At 46.8% G+C, this 14997-nt stretch overlaps 1 long non-coding RNA gene across 1 annotated transcript in view; it reads left to right on the top strand.

Annotated features, from left to right (window-relative positions):
- Positions 1-7996: 7996 nt before the first annotated feature.
- Positions 7997-14997, top strand: part of LOC144753771 (uncharacterized) — a 120240-nt gene continuing 113239 nt past the window's right edge. Inside the window, exon 1 of the long non-coding RNA XR_013594521.1 lies at positions 7997-8205. This is a non-coding gene — a long non-coding RNA (uncharacterized LOC144753771). The remainder of the gene's footprint in view (positions 8206-14997) is intronic.

Genomic DNA, 14997 nt, shown 5'->3' with positions numbered 1-14997 from the left:
GTAATAAGTTCGTCCAAGAACCATTATCCGTTTTAGTAATGCAGTGGGGCAACTATGTCTAGGGCCCTGGTAATCCACTCCCAGAAGCCCTCTGCTTTATAGGGGAGCGTTGTGTCTCCCAGCAGGGATCGAGGCCAAGGTAGCCTCCCAACTAGCGGCTGTGATCTTATTCAGTTTCCTGCAGCAACTGTACCAAGAGAGGGGTCCCTCATACCTTCTGGTGGTGGAAGGAAGGAACATTTTAAATTTAATCAGCCAGTGGCCCACCCAACTAAGAGGTTGGACTGCCTCAATCACCAGGTCGTCGTGATTGCTAAAGATGCCATCCAGGCTGTGGCTGGCTGTGTGGGTGGGAGAGAGGACCCGCTGCACAAACCCCATGGAAGACATAAGATCTACAAGATGGACTGTGTCTTTATCTAGGTGGTTTTCGAGATGAAAATTAAAATCTCCTAAAATCGTGTAATGGGCAGTGGTAGCAAAAGGTTCAAAAGTCTTACACCAGATCTCCATAAACTTTGCTCTCGGGCCACAAGGGCAATAGACTAGAATACCTAAAAAGCAGAAGTTCCCGGATAGCTTGATCTTGAAAGAGGCTGCTTCCAGTATAGAGCCCGGAGCCGCTTCCACAGCTTTGAGTGTACATCTAAGGGAGTCCCTAGCCACCAAGGCTAAGCCACCTCCTCTTCTGTCTAGTCTAGCCTAGTCTGGTCTAGTCTAAATATGGAATAGCCTGGGGGGAAGGCGTCGACCAGGTTTGGCCTGATCAGACCCCTGCCCATGTCTCGGTAATAAAAAAACAATCTAAATTAAGTGATTGGATTGTCAAGGCAACTTCAGGTTTGTGTTTAATCATGGATCGAATGTTCAACAATGCTCCTAGAAGTGGATTTGTCTTGCTCTTTGATATTTTATTGGTCTCCATCTTACCCTCCAGCCCCTGAGGTGTTTTGGGAGATGGGAGACCCTACTGTTAATGGGTCTTAATTTGCAATGTTGAAAGGGTACAGCATTCCCCTTATTGAGATCCCACTTCTCCTCGCACCCCTTGTGGTTGAATTTAGAGTGCAGTGTAAGCAGTTGTAATTTAGAATAAGTTTTAGCTTGAGCGTCCGTTTTTCCAGGAGGAAAAAGGGCAGCATGCCTGGCCCCTGCCGCTGGTCAGGCGTGGACGGGCGCAGATGGGCTTGTCTTTGGCATGCCTTCCGCGCACCAGCGCCGCGTCCGCTTACAAGCTTGTAATTGCATGGTTTCAAATACCCCCAAACCCGTAAGTGCAAATTGAGCTGGACCGGCGACCTCTGACAGGCATCCGGCTCGGAGAAGCACTGGAAATAAAGGAGAGACTCTCTATACACAAACAGTAAAACCACAGGGGACCGGAGAGCCTAAGAAGAGCAGAGTATTTCCCCGGAGGCAAGGGAGAAGGAGAGCGCAACTTGGGCGAATCGCAGGAGGGCAGAGAGAATGTTGTGAAGATCAGAAGGTAAGGGGCCAAGAAAGAGACCAGCAGCAGTCATGAATAAGGGGCTCGAAAACAGGGTGCAGCTTTACAAAATTAGAATTCAAGTCTAAAACATTCAAACTCTGAAACTTCAGAGACACATAAAATGGGCAAAAAAGCAGTAGCGTCTCTTGCCTTTGTGCCTGTCTGCTGTGCGCTCGCAATTGCAGGGATTAAAATACCCCCAAACCCAGAAGTGCAAATCGAGCTGGACTGCCGACCTCTGACAGGCATATGGCTTGGAGAAGGACTGGAAACAAAGGAAAGACTCTCTCCGCACGAACGGTAAAACCGTGGCTGATCGGAGAGCCTAAGAAGAGTAGAGTATGTCCCCAGAGGCAGGGGGGAAGGAGAGCGCGACTTGGGCAAATCACAAGAGGGTAGAGGGAATGTTGCGAAGAGCAGAAGGTAAGGTGCCCAGAAAGAGACCAGCAGCAGTCATGAATAAGGTGCTCGAAAATAGAGTGCAGCTTTACAAAATTTAAATTCAAGTCTAAAACGTTCAAACTCTGAAACTTCAGAGACACATTAAATGGGCAAAAAAAGCAGTAGTGTCTCTTGCCTTTGCGTGAATCCGCTGCACGCTCGTCATTGCATTGATTAATATAGCCTCAAACCCAAAAGTATAAATCGAGCTGAACCTCCTACAAGCGTCCGACTCGAAGAAGCACTGGAAACAAAGGAAAGACTCTCTCCGCACAAACGGTAAAAACACGGCAGACCGGTGAGCCTAAGAGCAGAGTATGTCCCCAGAAGATGGGGGAAGAAGAGCGTGACTTGGGCAAATCACAGGAGGGCAGAGAGAATTTGCGAAGAGCAGAAGGTAAGGCGTCCAGAAAGAGACCAGCAGCAGTCATGTAAAAGGTTTTCCAAAATAGAGTGCAGCTTTACAAAATAAAAATTCAAGTCTAAAACGTTCAAAATCTAAAACTTCAGAGGCACATAAAATGGGCATAAAAAGCAGTAGCGTCTCTTGCCTTTGTGCGCGTCCTCTGTGCGCTCGTAATTGCATGGATTAAAATACTCCCAAACCCAGAAGTGTGTACATTATTACAATGGCGCTTAAAGACCCGAACGCTCACGCGACCCCTAGCGAGTGCACGCATATCGCGTGAGACAGCAAACGACCACGGAGCGCGGCAGAGGAGCTGGCAAGGCGGCAAGGAGCGCGAAAAGAGCACCAGCACGCCCACAAGACAGAAGGGGGCCCTACCCTGACGCCAGAGCCCAGAAAAGGACACTGTGCAGTGAAACAGCACCCGAAGGGGGTAGAGTGCACAGCAAGGCATCGGAGGACACCTACAGGGATACAACAAGGTACCAAGCCCTATCACATCACTGTAGGCCCTCGTTAGTGCCCAAGCAACAAAGCAAAGCGGCGCACGCTGGCGGAGACTGCAGGCCCATCGCGTCCAGAGACAGGAAGCAGCTCGCAAGCAGCATCTCTCACCACAAAGGGTGGACTGGGAGAGGACAGCGAGGGAGAGAACAGAGAGGACGAGGGAGGAGAGCAAGACGCCCCGGGGAGTCCGTCCAGACAAACAGTCACTGTAACTAAGGCCAAGAGGAACGCCCCAGCCATGGCTAGCCAGAGCACATCCCTCACCCAACTAGTTCCATTCCTCACGAAAAGCGGAGAACCGGAAAGAAAATGGGAAGACTGGAAGAGGTACTTCCTTAACTATCTGGAGGCGCTGGAAGAGGAAGGCGATACCCCATTTACGAGCAAAAGAAAAAAGAAGATTCTGCTCCATAACTTAGGTCCAGAAGGGCTCAGGATCTATGACACCATTGTGAAAGGTGAAAGAGCCGCCGGGGATGCTGAGGTGTTTGATCATGCCATCGAAGACTTAGACGCACATTACAGGCCTGTGGTGTGTGTCGCCATTGACAGATTCAACTTCTTTCAGAGGAAGCAAAAAAGCGGAGAGTATGTTGACGAATACGTCGTAGCGCTGAGGAAGTTGGCTATCACATGCAAATTTGGGGGACTGCATGATGAACTCATCAGGGACCAAATTATTATGCATACTTCCAGTTCTCACATACAGGAGAAATTGTGGGTGAATGGCGACGCCCCACTCAAGGAAATCTGGGCGATGGTCAAGAAAGCCGAGCTATCGAGAAGGTGTGCTCAGGCAGCGAAGAGAGACGCCCAGGAATCGCAAGCGGTGTGTAGAGTAATGGCGTTAAATAGAAACGACCGTTGGAAGCAGAATGAGACGCGGAAGACCCAGGGAGGTAATAGAGCTGATTTCTCCGCAAAATCACAGGCGGATAGCAAGTCACACAAAACAGGAAAAACGCAGTGTTACAGGTGTGGTAGCAATACCCATCTAGGAAACGACAAGGCGTGCCCCGCCTTCAAGGCCAGGTGTTCCTACTGCAACATCTTTGGACACTACGAGAAGGTGTGTCGCAGGAAACCGAAAAATGCCGTGGTGCGCTTGGTAGACCAAGATCAGCGAGATGATTCCAGCGATCAGGAAGACAAGGTGGAGGAAGAGGAATTCCTGTACATTGATGTCCAAGTTCTGGAGATGGATGGTTCCAACTCAGACAGGCCCCGACTCGACATGCACATAGGGGGTGTACCCTTGGAAATGATCGCGGACAGTGGAGCGCCCATCTCAATCGTTCAGAGGCAGGTATGGGAAGACAACTTTGCGTCGAGAATCAAAGAAACGCTCCTACCCATGGATGTGAGACCAGTTACGTACACTGGACAAAAGATCCCCATGTTAGGCTACTGCCCGCTCTTGTTTGAATTTAGAGGCCGTCACGCGCAGTGCAAGCTGTATGTAGCAGAGAGAGGCCCGTCCGTGCTGAGTTGGAAGGACCAAGGAGCTTTAGGAATCCAGCTCAACCCGGGAGGCATTGAGAAAATCCTACTCATGGATATGGAGGTCAAGGAAGATGTGCAGCTGTGGCGGAGGACATATCCCAAAGTCTTCAACGGGCAGATTGGCGAGCTGGGCAAGTACACACACCTTATCAAACTGATAGAAGGAGCAGTACCAGTAGTACACAAAGTAAGGAACATTCCGTTCCGCAGCAGGGAGGCAGTACAAACAGAACTGGACAGGTTGGAAAAGGAAGGAGTCATCAGGGCGATTGAGAGTGCGGAGTGGCTGTCTCCCCTGGTTGTAGCCCAAAAGCCCAACGGCAAGGTACGTCTCTGCGTGGACTTAAGAGAGTTAAACAAAAACATTGTCATAGACAAATTCCCCTTGCCGCGCATCAGTGAAATGCTGGCGAAAACGAAAGATGTCACATGGTTCTCCACGGTGGACCTCTCGTCGGCCTACCATCAAGTGAAGCTTCATCCGTCGTGCACCCACCTCACGTCGTTCATCACACCATTCGGGTGCTATGAGTTCGTGAGGATGCCTTTTGGCCTAGCTTCAGCCGCGGCTGTGTTCCAGAAAATCATGCACAAGCTCTTGAAAGACCTGAAAGATGTCCTTTTCTTCCAGGATGACATTCTGGTGATGGGGAAGTCGAGGCAAGATCACAATGTAAAACTTCACAAGGTGCTACAGAAATTGCAAGACAACGGATTGACTGCCGAATGGACAAAATGCAATTTGGGAGTCCAGTCGGTCACATACCTCGGCCATGAGGTGAGTGGACAAGGAATAACTCCAAAGAAGACGAATATGAGAGCCATCATGGAGGCGCCCACTCCGGAAAAAAAAGAAGATGTTCGGTCATTCCTAGGAAGGCCGAGTATTACAGCAAATTCATTCCTCATTTTGCAACAAAGACACACTATATACGACAACTGCTCAAGGAAAGGAACAGATTTCAGTGGGGAAAGGAAGAGCAAAAAGAGTTCGACGCACTCAAGCAAGAAATGGGGACAGCCATTCCCCTCAAAGGATTCGATCCTAAGGCAGAGTCCATTCTCACCACGGACGCCAGTGACCGTGGCCTCGGAGCGGTGCTGATGCAGAGAGAGGAGTCAGGAGAGATGTCAACGGTCAGCTTCGCCTCCCGCTCGTTAGCGCCCAATGAGGAGAAGTTCAGTGTGGTGGAGAAAGAAATGCTGGCGGTGGTCTGGGCGGTGGAGAAATTTAGGCAATACTTGTGGGGAGCCAAGTTCTTAGTGAAAACTGATCACAAGCCCTTAGTTCGTGTCCTGACATCAAGTGGACATGATCATGCCACACCAAGGATCGCCAAGATGACCCTACGGCTATTGGACTTTGTCTATGAGGTCGAGCACATTCCAGGGCCACAGAATAAGGTGGCCGACTTCCTAAGTAGGGCAGCTGCCATGGAAGAGGCAAGGAACGAAGAAAGACAAGAGTGGGACGGATACGTGGTAGCCACCATCCAGGACACTGAAGAAGTGATAAGCGCCCAGGACTGGGAAGAGGCCTACAGGGAAGACACAGACCTGGAGGCCGTAAAGGGATACGTGGTTCATGGCTGGCCAGAAAAAAGACACTTAAAGGAGGAACTGAAGAGATACTGGGAAGTCCGAGAGGAACTGTCATTGGCTGAAAACCCAATGTTCTTACTCTGAGGAGACAAGGTAGTACCGCCCAGGAACATTTTGGAGAGATTGATGTCCTTACTGCATGAAGGGCACCAGGGCATCACGAAAACGAAAGCTTTGGCCAGACAAGCATACTGGTGGCCGGCCATCGACGTGCAGGTAGAAAGACACGTGCGCACTTGCGAGTCTTGTGCAAGGTCAGACAAGTCTCAGAGCATGCTGAGGCCACCACTGGGAAGATTTCCGATTCCGGATGGCCCATGGGAGATGTTGTCGGTGGACATAATGGGACCAGTCCTGGACAAGGAGGGTACTCAGAAGTACGTAGTGGTTGCAATTGATAGGTATTCCAAGTGGCCCGAGCTACAAGTCTTGGAGCGAGGAGACACTGAGGCAGTGATACGGTTTTTGCGCACCACATTTGTCAGCGAAGGCATCCCGAAGATCATCACCTGCGACAATGGACCCCAATTCACGTCGGAAAAATGGACTGCCTTCACCAACAGAAACGGAATCGAAGTAAAGCACACCCCCGATTTACCACCTGGCGGGAAATGGCCAAGTGGAGCGTTTTAATCGGGTGATAATGGGCACCATACAGGCAGCCATTGAGGATGGCATGGACTGGGAAAAGGAGCTGGAGAAGATGATTTGGGCATACCGAATCACACCGGGTAGCACAGGCTACAGCCCCTTCAAGATCTTAAGAGGTAGAGAAGCCTTCACCAAGGACAACACAGCATGGAGGAAGTTGATTGTCCAGAGTAAGTGGTCACCGGCGGTGGTCAGGAAAAATTTAGAGAGAGCCCAAGAAGTCTACACGGCTCACTACAACAGAAGACGAAACACTCGAAGTACAGAACTAGACAAAGGTGATTGGGTGAGGGTGAAACTGGCCATCATGAAGAGGAAAGGGGAGAGCAAGTTCTCACCTCCCCTCAAAGTGGTGGAACCCTATGCTCGATCAGCTCTCCTGAGCGATGGTAAGATTTGGTCTATGGACAGAATGGCAAAATGCAGCAAGATACTGAAGTGGGAAGAGAAAACGGAAGAAGGAACAGAGCATGTCTTTGAGGAAGGAGAAAGTGAAGGGGGAGAAAGGCAAGGAGAGAATGAGGACGGAGCAGGAGGACAAACAGCAGGTGAAGAAAGAGTAAGGAGAGAGACAACGGAAGGAGGAAGCAGCGGCGAAGAAGGGAGTGAGAAGAAGGCAAAGGACAGAGAAGTAGAAGGTACGAGAGAGCGGATGGAACACGAGACTACGGGAGGAGAGAGAAAGAATGAGAGAGTGGAGACTCGAGTAGGACGGAGAATTAAGGTACCTGAGAGATTCAAGGACTATGAGATGGACTGGAAGTAAGACTTTTGTAAATTTGTTTATTGTGCATAAAGGGGGGAGATATGTGGTAGCGCTCTAGTGTTCCTAGAGCGGAACAGGAAACCACGACACAGGAAGCGGAAGGCGGCCATATTGTTCTCTGGCGCCGACCGCAATAGAAGCAAAGCCCCGGCGCTCCTGAAATAAATACTTGCTAATTCAATAAAACGGAGTTTGTACATTATTACAAAGTGCAAATCGGGCTGGACTGCCGACCTCTGACAGGCCTCTGGCTTGGAGAAAGACTGGAAACAAAGGAAAGACTCTCTCCGTACAAACGGTAAAACCGCGGCTGATCGGAGAGCCTAAGAAGAGCAGAGTATGTCCCCAGAGGCAGGGGGGAAGGAGAGCACGACTTGGGTGAATCGCAGGAGGGCAGAGAGAAAGTTGCAAAGAGCAGAAGGTAAGGTGCCCAGAAAGAGACCAGCAGCAGTCATGAATAAGGTGCTCGAAAATAAGAGTGCAGCTTTACAAAATTAAAATTCAAGTCTAAAACGTTCAATATCTGAAACTTCAAAGACACATAAAATGGGCAAAAAAAACAGTAGCGTCTCTTGCCTTTGCGTGCATCCGGTGCACGCTCGTAATTGCATCGATTAATATAGCGCCAAACTCAAAAGTACAAATCGAGCTGAACCTCCTACAAGCGTCCAGCTCGAAGAAGCACTGGAAACAAAGGAAAGACTCTCTCCGCACAAACGGTAAAAACGCGGCAGACCGGTGAGCCAAAGAGCAGAGTATGTCACCAGAAGATGGGAGAAGAAGAGCGCGGCTTGGGTGAATCACAGGAGGGCAGAGAGAATTTGTGAAGAGCAGAAGGTAAGGCACCCAGAAAGAGACCAGGAGCAGTCATGAATAAGGTTTTCGAAAATAGAGTGTAGCTTTACAAAATTAAAATTAAAGTCTAAAACGTTCAAAATCTGAAACTTCAGAGACACATAAATTGGGCATAAAAAGCAGTAGCGTCTCTTGCCTTCGTCCGTGTCCTCTGTGCGCTCGTAATTGCATGGATTAAAATACTCCCAAACCCAGAAGTGCAAATCGCGCTGGACTGCCGACCTCTGACAGGCGCCTGGCTTTGAGAAGGACTAGAAACAAAGGAAAGACTCTTTCTGCACAAACGGTAACACCCTGGCTGATCGGAGAGACTAAGAAGAGCAGAGTAGGTCCCCACAGGCAAGGGGGAAGGACAGTGCGACTTGGGTGAATCGCAGGAGGGCAGAGAGAATGTTGCAAAGAGTAGAAGGTAAGGTGCCCAGAAAGAGAACAGCACCAGTCATGAATAAGGTGCTTGAAAAAAGAGTGCAGCTTTACAAAAAAAAATTCAAGTCTAAAACGTTCAAACTCTGAAACTTCAGAGACACTTAAAATGGGCATAAAAAGTATCAGCGTCTCTTGCCTTTGTGCGCGTCCACTGTGCGCTCGTAATTGCATGGATTAAAATATCCCCAAACCCGGAAGTGCAAATCGAGCTGGACTGCCGACCTCTGACAGGCGTCTGGCTTGGAGAAGAACTGGAAACAAAGGAAAGACTCCCTCCGCACAAACGGTAAAACCGAGGCATAAGAAGAGCAGAGTATGTCCCCAGAGTTAGGGGGAAGTACAGTGCGACTTGGGTGAATCGCAGGAGGGCAGGGAGAATGTTGCGGAGAGCAGTGGGTAAGGCTCCCAGAAAAAGACCAGCAGCAGTCATGAATAAGGTTCTCGAAAATAGAGTGCAGCTTTAAAATTAAAATTCAAGTCTAAAACGTTCAAACTCTGAAACTTCAGAGACACATAAAATGGGCATAAAAAGCAGTAGCGTCTCTAGCCTTTACGTGCGTCCTCAAGAAGAGATGTGAAGAGTAAGTGGAAACAAATGAGAGAATGAAGAGAAGTGTAAGTGACATAGTGGGATACATATTTAGAGTCCTGATGCCTTCAGTAGGAGTAGCACTAAACTTTCAGAAAATTAAAAACCTGTCTTGTATTGTTGATATTGTTTTTTCTGTTGTAAATGAAGAAATGATATCAATAAGATTGCTGGTGATTCAAAATCAACTTGCCCTTGATATCCTTCTGGCAAAGGAAGGTGAAGTCTGTTGATTGCTGAAAGTTTAACATTGTTGTGCCTATATAATGGATAGGAGACTTACAAGGTTATAATAAAAGTATAGCACATGGTGCTTGGAAACCGTAGGTAAGGGATTGTCAAGTGTTACCAACTGGATGGGATACTTCAGAAATGGATTAGTGATATCCATCTTGAGACCTGTAGTGGAGATTTATTTGTGCATAATGCTGCTGATATTATCATTTTTGCAGATACCAATAGAGTAGAAATCAGGAAGTGAAAAAGACAAAGTTGATCTTGAAATGAAGGATGCAGAATAGACATTTTACGATGAATTAAAAGCCTTAGACAAGAGTAGAAGAAAGAGGTTAAAGACAACACACCCATAATCTTTGACAAGATATGATGTGGTAGATAAGATGATGGTTTGATTTGCCATCAGAGGGGGCTGGAATGCATCAGATTTTAAAAATCATAATATACAACATGTTTATTCACAGAATGCATGAAAAGTTGAAAGTACGCGTTGCACACTTTAGACACAGTGACACATGAGACTGAGACAAGTGTAGTAGAAGCATGATAAAAGCGTGCTTTAAAACGTGACATGAAGTAACCACACATATAAAGTAATACTTATACATAGAAACCAAGATGCACTAATGATTTTTCTATTGCATATGTTGCTTATTAACATATACTGATGAAATTGGATGTTATATGAAATGGCTTAGTAATTTTTATATTTTATTTCTCAGAATGCACCATTCAAAAAAGTCGGTACAAAAATGTGTAGAAATGAAGTACAAGCTTGAAATTGCATAATATAAGACTAGAGACTATAGTTTATGAAAACATAAAAACATATTTTGTAGGATGAAATTAGAAAATCATGCACTTATGCAAATATTGTAAAAAACATATTAGTGGGGTATTTCTAACATTAGCTATTTTTATGGAATAATAATTTGTGAAGGTTCTATATATTCTTCATTCAGGGGCGTAGCTATAGCTTCAGATGCCTGGGGCAATCCCTTAGTTTGCCACGCAGAGAAAACAAAACGTACCTTCCGCTTATGGCTCGCCACCGCACTTAAAAAAGTGACACCCGGTGCAGACTGCTCCCCAACCCCGCTAGTTATGCCACTGTCTTCATTTGAATTTATTTAATTTCATTATATTAGATGTTGGTTAGAGCTTGTTTCATTTAAACATACAATGGTAACGTAAAAGCCTTTTTTTATATTATTTTTCTCTAGATCTGTCCTTTCCCCTGATTTAATGCAATGGGTCATTCTCTACGAGTTAAATGTTGCTTATTTGTCCCCTACATGTCCACACACTGACATTCCAGAATGTTTCTTCAATGTGCACCATGAAATATTCCTGTGGGAATAGAATTTCATCTCTTTCTTTGAACAGTTTACTTGGTATTTTTTCTATTGAAACTAGGCGTATGTGGACTCACAATTTTTCCTTTCTCATGACTAGCATGGGAATCTTAAAATTTTAAGGGTCCTAGGTGACACTATGAGAATAAGGACATGTAGTCATCTTTTGATGATAGTGTCATGCCACCTCACTGGGATGATATTAAAAAAAACTTTATAAAAGAAGGAGGGACAACACCATTCTGATTTTTTCTACTCGAGACCCAGATGCTATGCTGATCGATTTTTGATTAACTTTTCTCTAGCTTTGGATTACCAGGTCAATGTTATAGTCAGTAGCTGATGGACTGAACCTTCTTTGCCTAACCATTTCCGTATTACCATTGACCCATTTATCCTATATCTTTGTTTATACTAATGGGTTCGCCCTTGATGGACTTTATTTCTGAACCCCTTTTTCCATTTTCTTAGGACATGAGCTGTTAGACAACAGACTATCCCTCTGCCTAGATGGTGGTAGGACTCTGTAGCTATTTATAATTTGAGAAATCCTGCTTAAACTGAACTTCTCAAGAAAGTACCTATGGCAATGAACTTTGAATCTTTAATACAATAAACAAATTATTAAAATCTCTGTCTAAGTCTATTATTGAGTCCTGTTGGTTCTTTCAATTGAACCGCGCTGTTTCCTAATGATTTAAATATGTTGTAAGGAGAATCATTGCGCTCTGACAAAACATTAAGTGTTACTTCTTTTGTGTTGCTGTGGCAGAGCTTTTGGTTTGGTTTCCTGTTGCTATCCTTTATTTCTACAGCATGGTCTTGAGAGTGGTGTACCTAAATATGATCTCAAATTTGTGATTTGCCTGTGAATTAATGGTCCTCACTGGACAGCTAACGTGGAGTTTGGTCACCCTAAATTTCACCCCTCCTATCGGCAGATAAAAGATTTTTGGAAAAGATGTGACCGAAAAACACTAGCTCATTCCTCCCCAGTTCGCATTTTTCTTTGTTTAGCGTTAGGCCTGCTTCTTCCAGATGTGAACATACCCCTCTTAGGGCCATGTCGTGTTCTTCGTCCGACTTGCCGAACACCAGGATTGACTGGCCTGATGATTTGACGAATTGTCTCTTGAAAAATTTCCGCAGCCGATGAGATCCCGAAGCTCAAACGTTTGTACCTAAATAGTCCGAGGTGGGTGGAGAACGTCGTGATATACCGCGACTGGGGGTCTAGTTCAAGTTGGTGGTACCCCTTGCATAGATCCAGTTTTGAGAATCGTCTTGTGCCTGTGAGACAGCTAATCATGTCGTCTAGGTGTGGGCCTGGATGTCGCTCACGTTCAATTGCCTTGTTTGGGATCCTCATGTCCACACATATTCTTATCTTCGATTTGTCTTTCTTTGGGATGGCCACGATGGGTGATACCCACGGTGTCGGTCCATCCGCTGGTTCTATGATGTCCTGTTTTAGTAAGGCTTCCAGCTCTTCCTCTACTTGTGGCTGTAGGTGTACGGGCACCCTTCTGTGATGTTGCGCAACTGGTCTTATTGTTTCATCTATGTGCAATGTTATCTGCCGTCCTTTTAGCTTCCCCAGCCCTTTTGTCAGTTTTGGATATTCCTTTAGAATGTTCTTCTTTTCTGATATCCGATATGTCATTTCCATCAGCCCCATTACTTGTGCCGTGACGTTGCTCAGCAAGCATGGCGCTGGGATATCTCCTTTCAGTACATGTATCTGTTCCGTCAGTCTTTTATCTTTGTATCTTAGTTCTTCTTTGAATTTCCCCAAGTTGATCACTGGTCGCTTTGCACCCCATGTGAAGACTTTCACTCTGGACGGCTTCCAGGTCGGCTTCACTTCCATCTTCTCGTATTCAGAGACGCACATGATATTGCATGTTGCGCCACTGTCCAACACAAATGTGGCATCGTGTGATCCCACTTTTATTGTTACTGATTCGGTTTTCTTTATTTTCTTCTTGTCCACCAGGCATATTGTTTCCTCACACTTTTCTTCGTCTTCGTCTGAGTCTGTGTCGACCTCTGTCATAAGGTACAGCCGTTCCGTTTGCTCTTCCTCGCAATCTTCCCCCGATTCTGCAGACAAATTTCTCACTCCTGTCTCGACATGCCTGATGTGTCTGCGCGTCAGCCTGTCCTCAAAATGGCCGCCGCGCTGACTCCTCTTTTCTATTGGTCCTGGTGCCTGGCCCCAATATGGCCGCCGAGACTCTCGCGAGAGCTCGCGCTGGCTTTCGGTTCTCTTCTCTGTTCGCGCTCTTTTGCTGGGCGCTTACCGGGCAGATGTTTCTCCTGTGCGGGGATCGTTGGGGTGGGCTCCCACGTCGCTGCAGACACTCCTGTGATGCTTCGGTCCTCTTCCTGACCCCGATGCGATCCAGGGTGAGCTCCTGGCCTCGAGTTACCACTCCTGCATGCCGGTCTTCGATCCCACCTTCGTCGCCAGTTGTCGCGTCGGCAGGCGCAGGAATCACACAAGAGACGGTATGGGCGGTCAGCGTTGTTCTTTATTTGTTTGTATATAGGTACCGGTACATCGCGCTGTATATGGGCTGCGCTCTTGGTCTCCTGACCTCTCACGCCGAGGTCCTGCGTGGTACTGCCCCCTGACCCCTTCCCTGACCGGATGTGGTGTCCGGTGTCCCTGTCCCCCTGACCCTGAGCCCAGGGTCCTAGTGCCGTCATGTGGGCACGACAGATTAATTAGAGGACCATTGCCTCTGTGGTAGATGAAAGCACTGCAGTTTATCTAATCGTAATGGGCCCACAACGGTTAGAGGAGTAAATAAGAGTAAGCTTATAATAAATATCTTTACATACGCTTTACGCTGCAACAGTATTTATTCAAATCAACTAAAACGTGGCCTTTGACTAATAGTTGTTTTAATTTGTTATGTTAGTGTGTTAATTTTGAGTTATTTTAGCTAATTTTGTTAATTTCTGTTGTTTTAGATTTATCCTTCCAGGTTGTTGAAGTATGGGTGCCACCAGCATACCGCAACCTTGTTGGAAAGTGACATGGTTGCCCCCACTTTTTGCTCTCTGGTACTGATGTTGTTGATTGGTAGTGCATTGAGTCCCTGCTTACCACACCCCAGTGTCAGTGCTTTCCCTAAAAACGACACAAATGCTTAATCGTAGCCCAATTGGCAATGACTTTAGCACCCCTGTATGCCCCTGGTAAATGGTACCCCTGGTACCAAGAGCATGAGTACTAAAGAGGGTCCTTAATGGCTGCAACATGTATTATGCCTCCCAAGGGGACCCACACATAAACTGCATGTAGACTGCCATTGCAGAATGCTTAAAATGACACAAGCCATTCCTAAAACGCCAACATTGCCTAGTCCGTGTGTGTAATGCCCATGTACTCTGCATAAACTATAAGTAAACCAACCCTACAGCAGGCTTATGAGCCCTAAGGCAGGGTGCATTATATTACTTGTGAGGGCACAGCTGCATGAGCAGATATGCCCTGTGATGTCCAATTCCATTGCTAGACATTGCAAGTGATCAAGAAGCCATTTTAAAGATATGTACTGGGCACTGGTCATGAGTTACCCAGCTACATAATAGCTTCATTGAAAATACTGATGTTTGGTATCAAACATCTTGTCTTAATAAATCTGTACTGATGCCAGTATCGGATTTATGAAAACTTGCATCCATAGGGCACCTTAGAGGTGCCTCCTGAATCCTTACTAGTCACTTAGTGTGTTGACTGACTGGTATCATCCAGCCTGCCCCCATAGATGAGTTTCTTACTCCCTGCAGGTGAGAGGCTGTACTCTCAGAGGCCAGGAACAATGCCTGCCCAGCTAGTGAATTTAGCATATCAAGCCCAGAGGCTTCAAAGCCTCTACCCCCCTTTGATATGCGACCTCTGCATCTCCCCAGACCTGGGGACTGCCAACTCTGCCCTGAGGGCTACTTGGCACCAGAGAAGGTGGAAAATTAGATATTCAGGAGACGCGTTTCTCTTACAGGCTAGTCACACCCCTAAGTTGGGCTACCTGAAGTGGACAGCCAGAGAAGGGTTTCACCATCTTGTTTCTGGTGAAAATAGAGAAGTATGAGTCATGAATGTGGCCCACTCCACATAGGAAGTGATCCTTTAGAGAGTGTAGTCACCCTAGTGGT

The sequence above is a fragment of the Lissotriton helveticus genome, chromosome 5_1, assembly GCF_964261635.1.
Source record: "Lissotriton helveticus chromosome 5_1, aLisHel1.1, whole genome shotgun sequence".
In the NCBI taxonomy this organism is placed as follows: Eukaryota; Metazoa; Chordata; class Amphibia; order Caudata; family Salamandridae; genus Lissotriton; species Lissotriton helveticus.
Note: the sequence above shows the minus strand (reverse complement) of the source record. Positions and strands in the feature narration are given on the sequence as shown.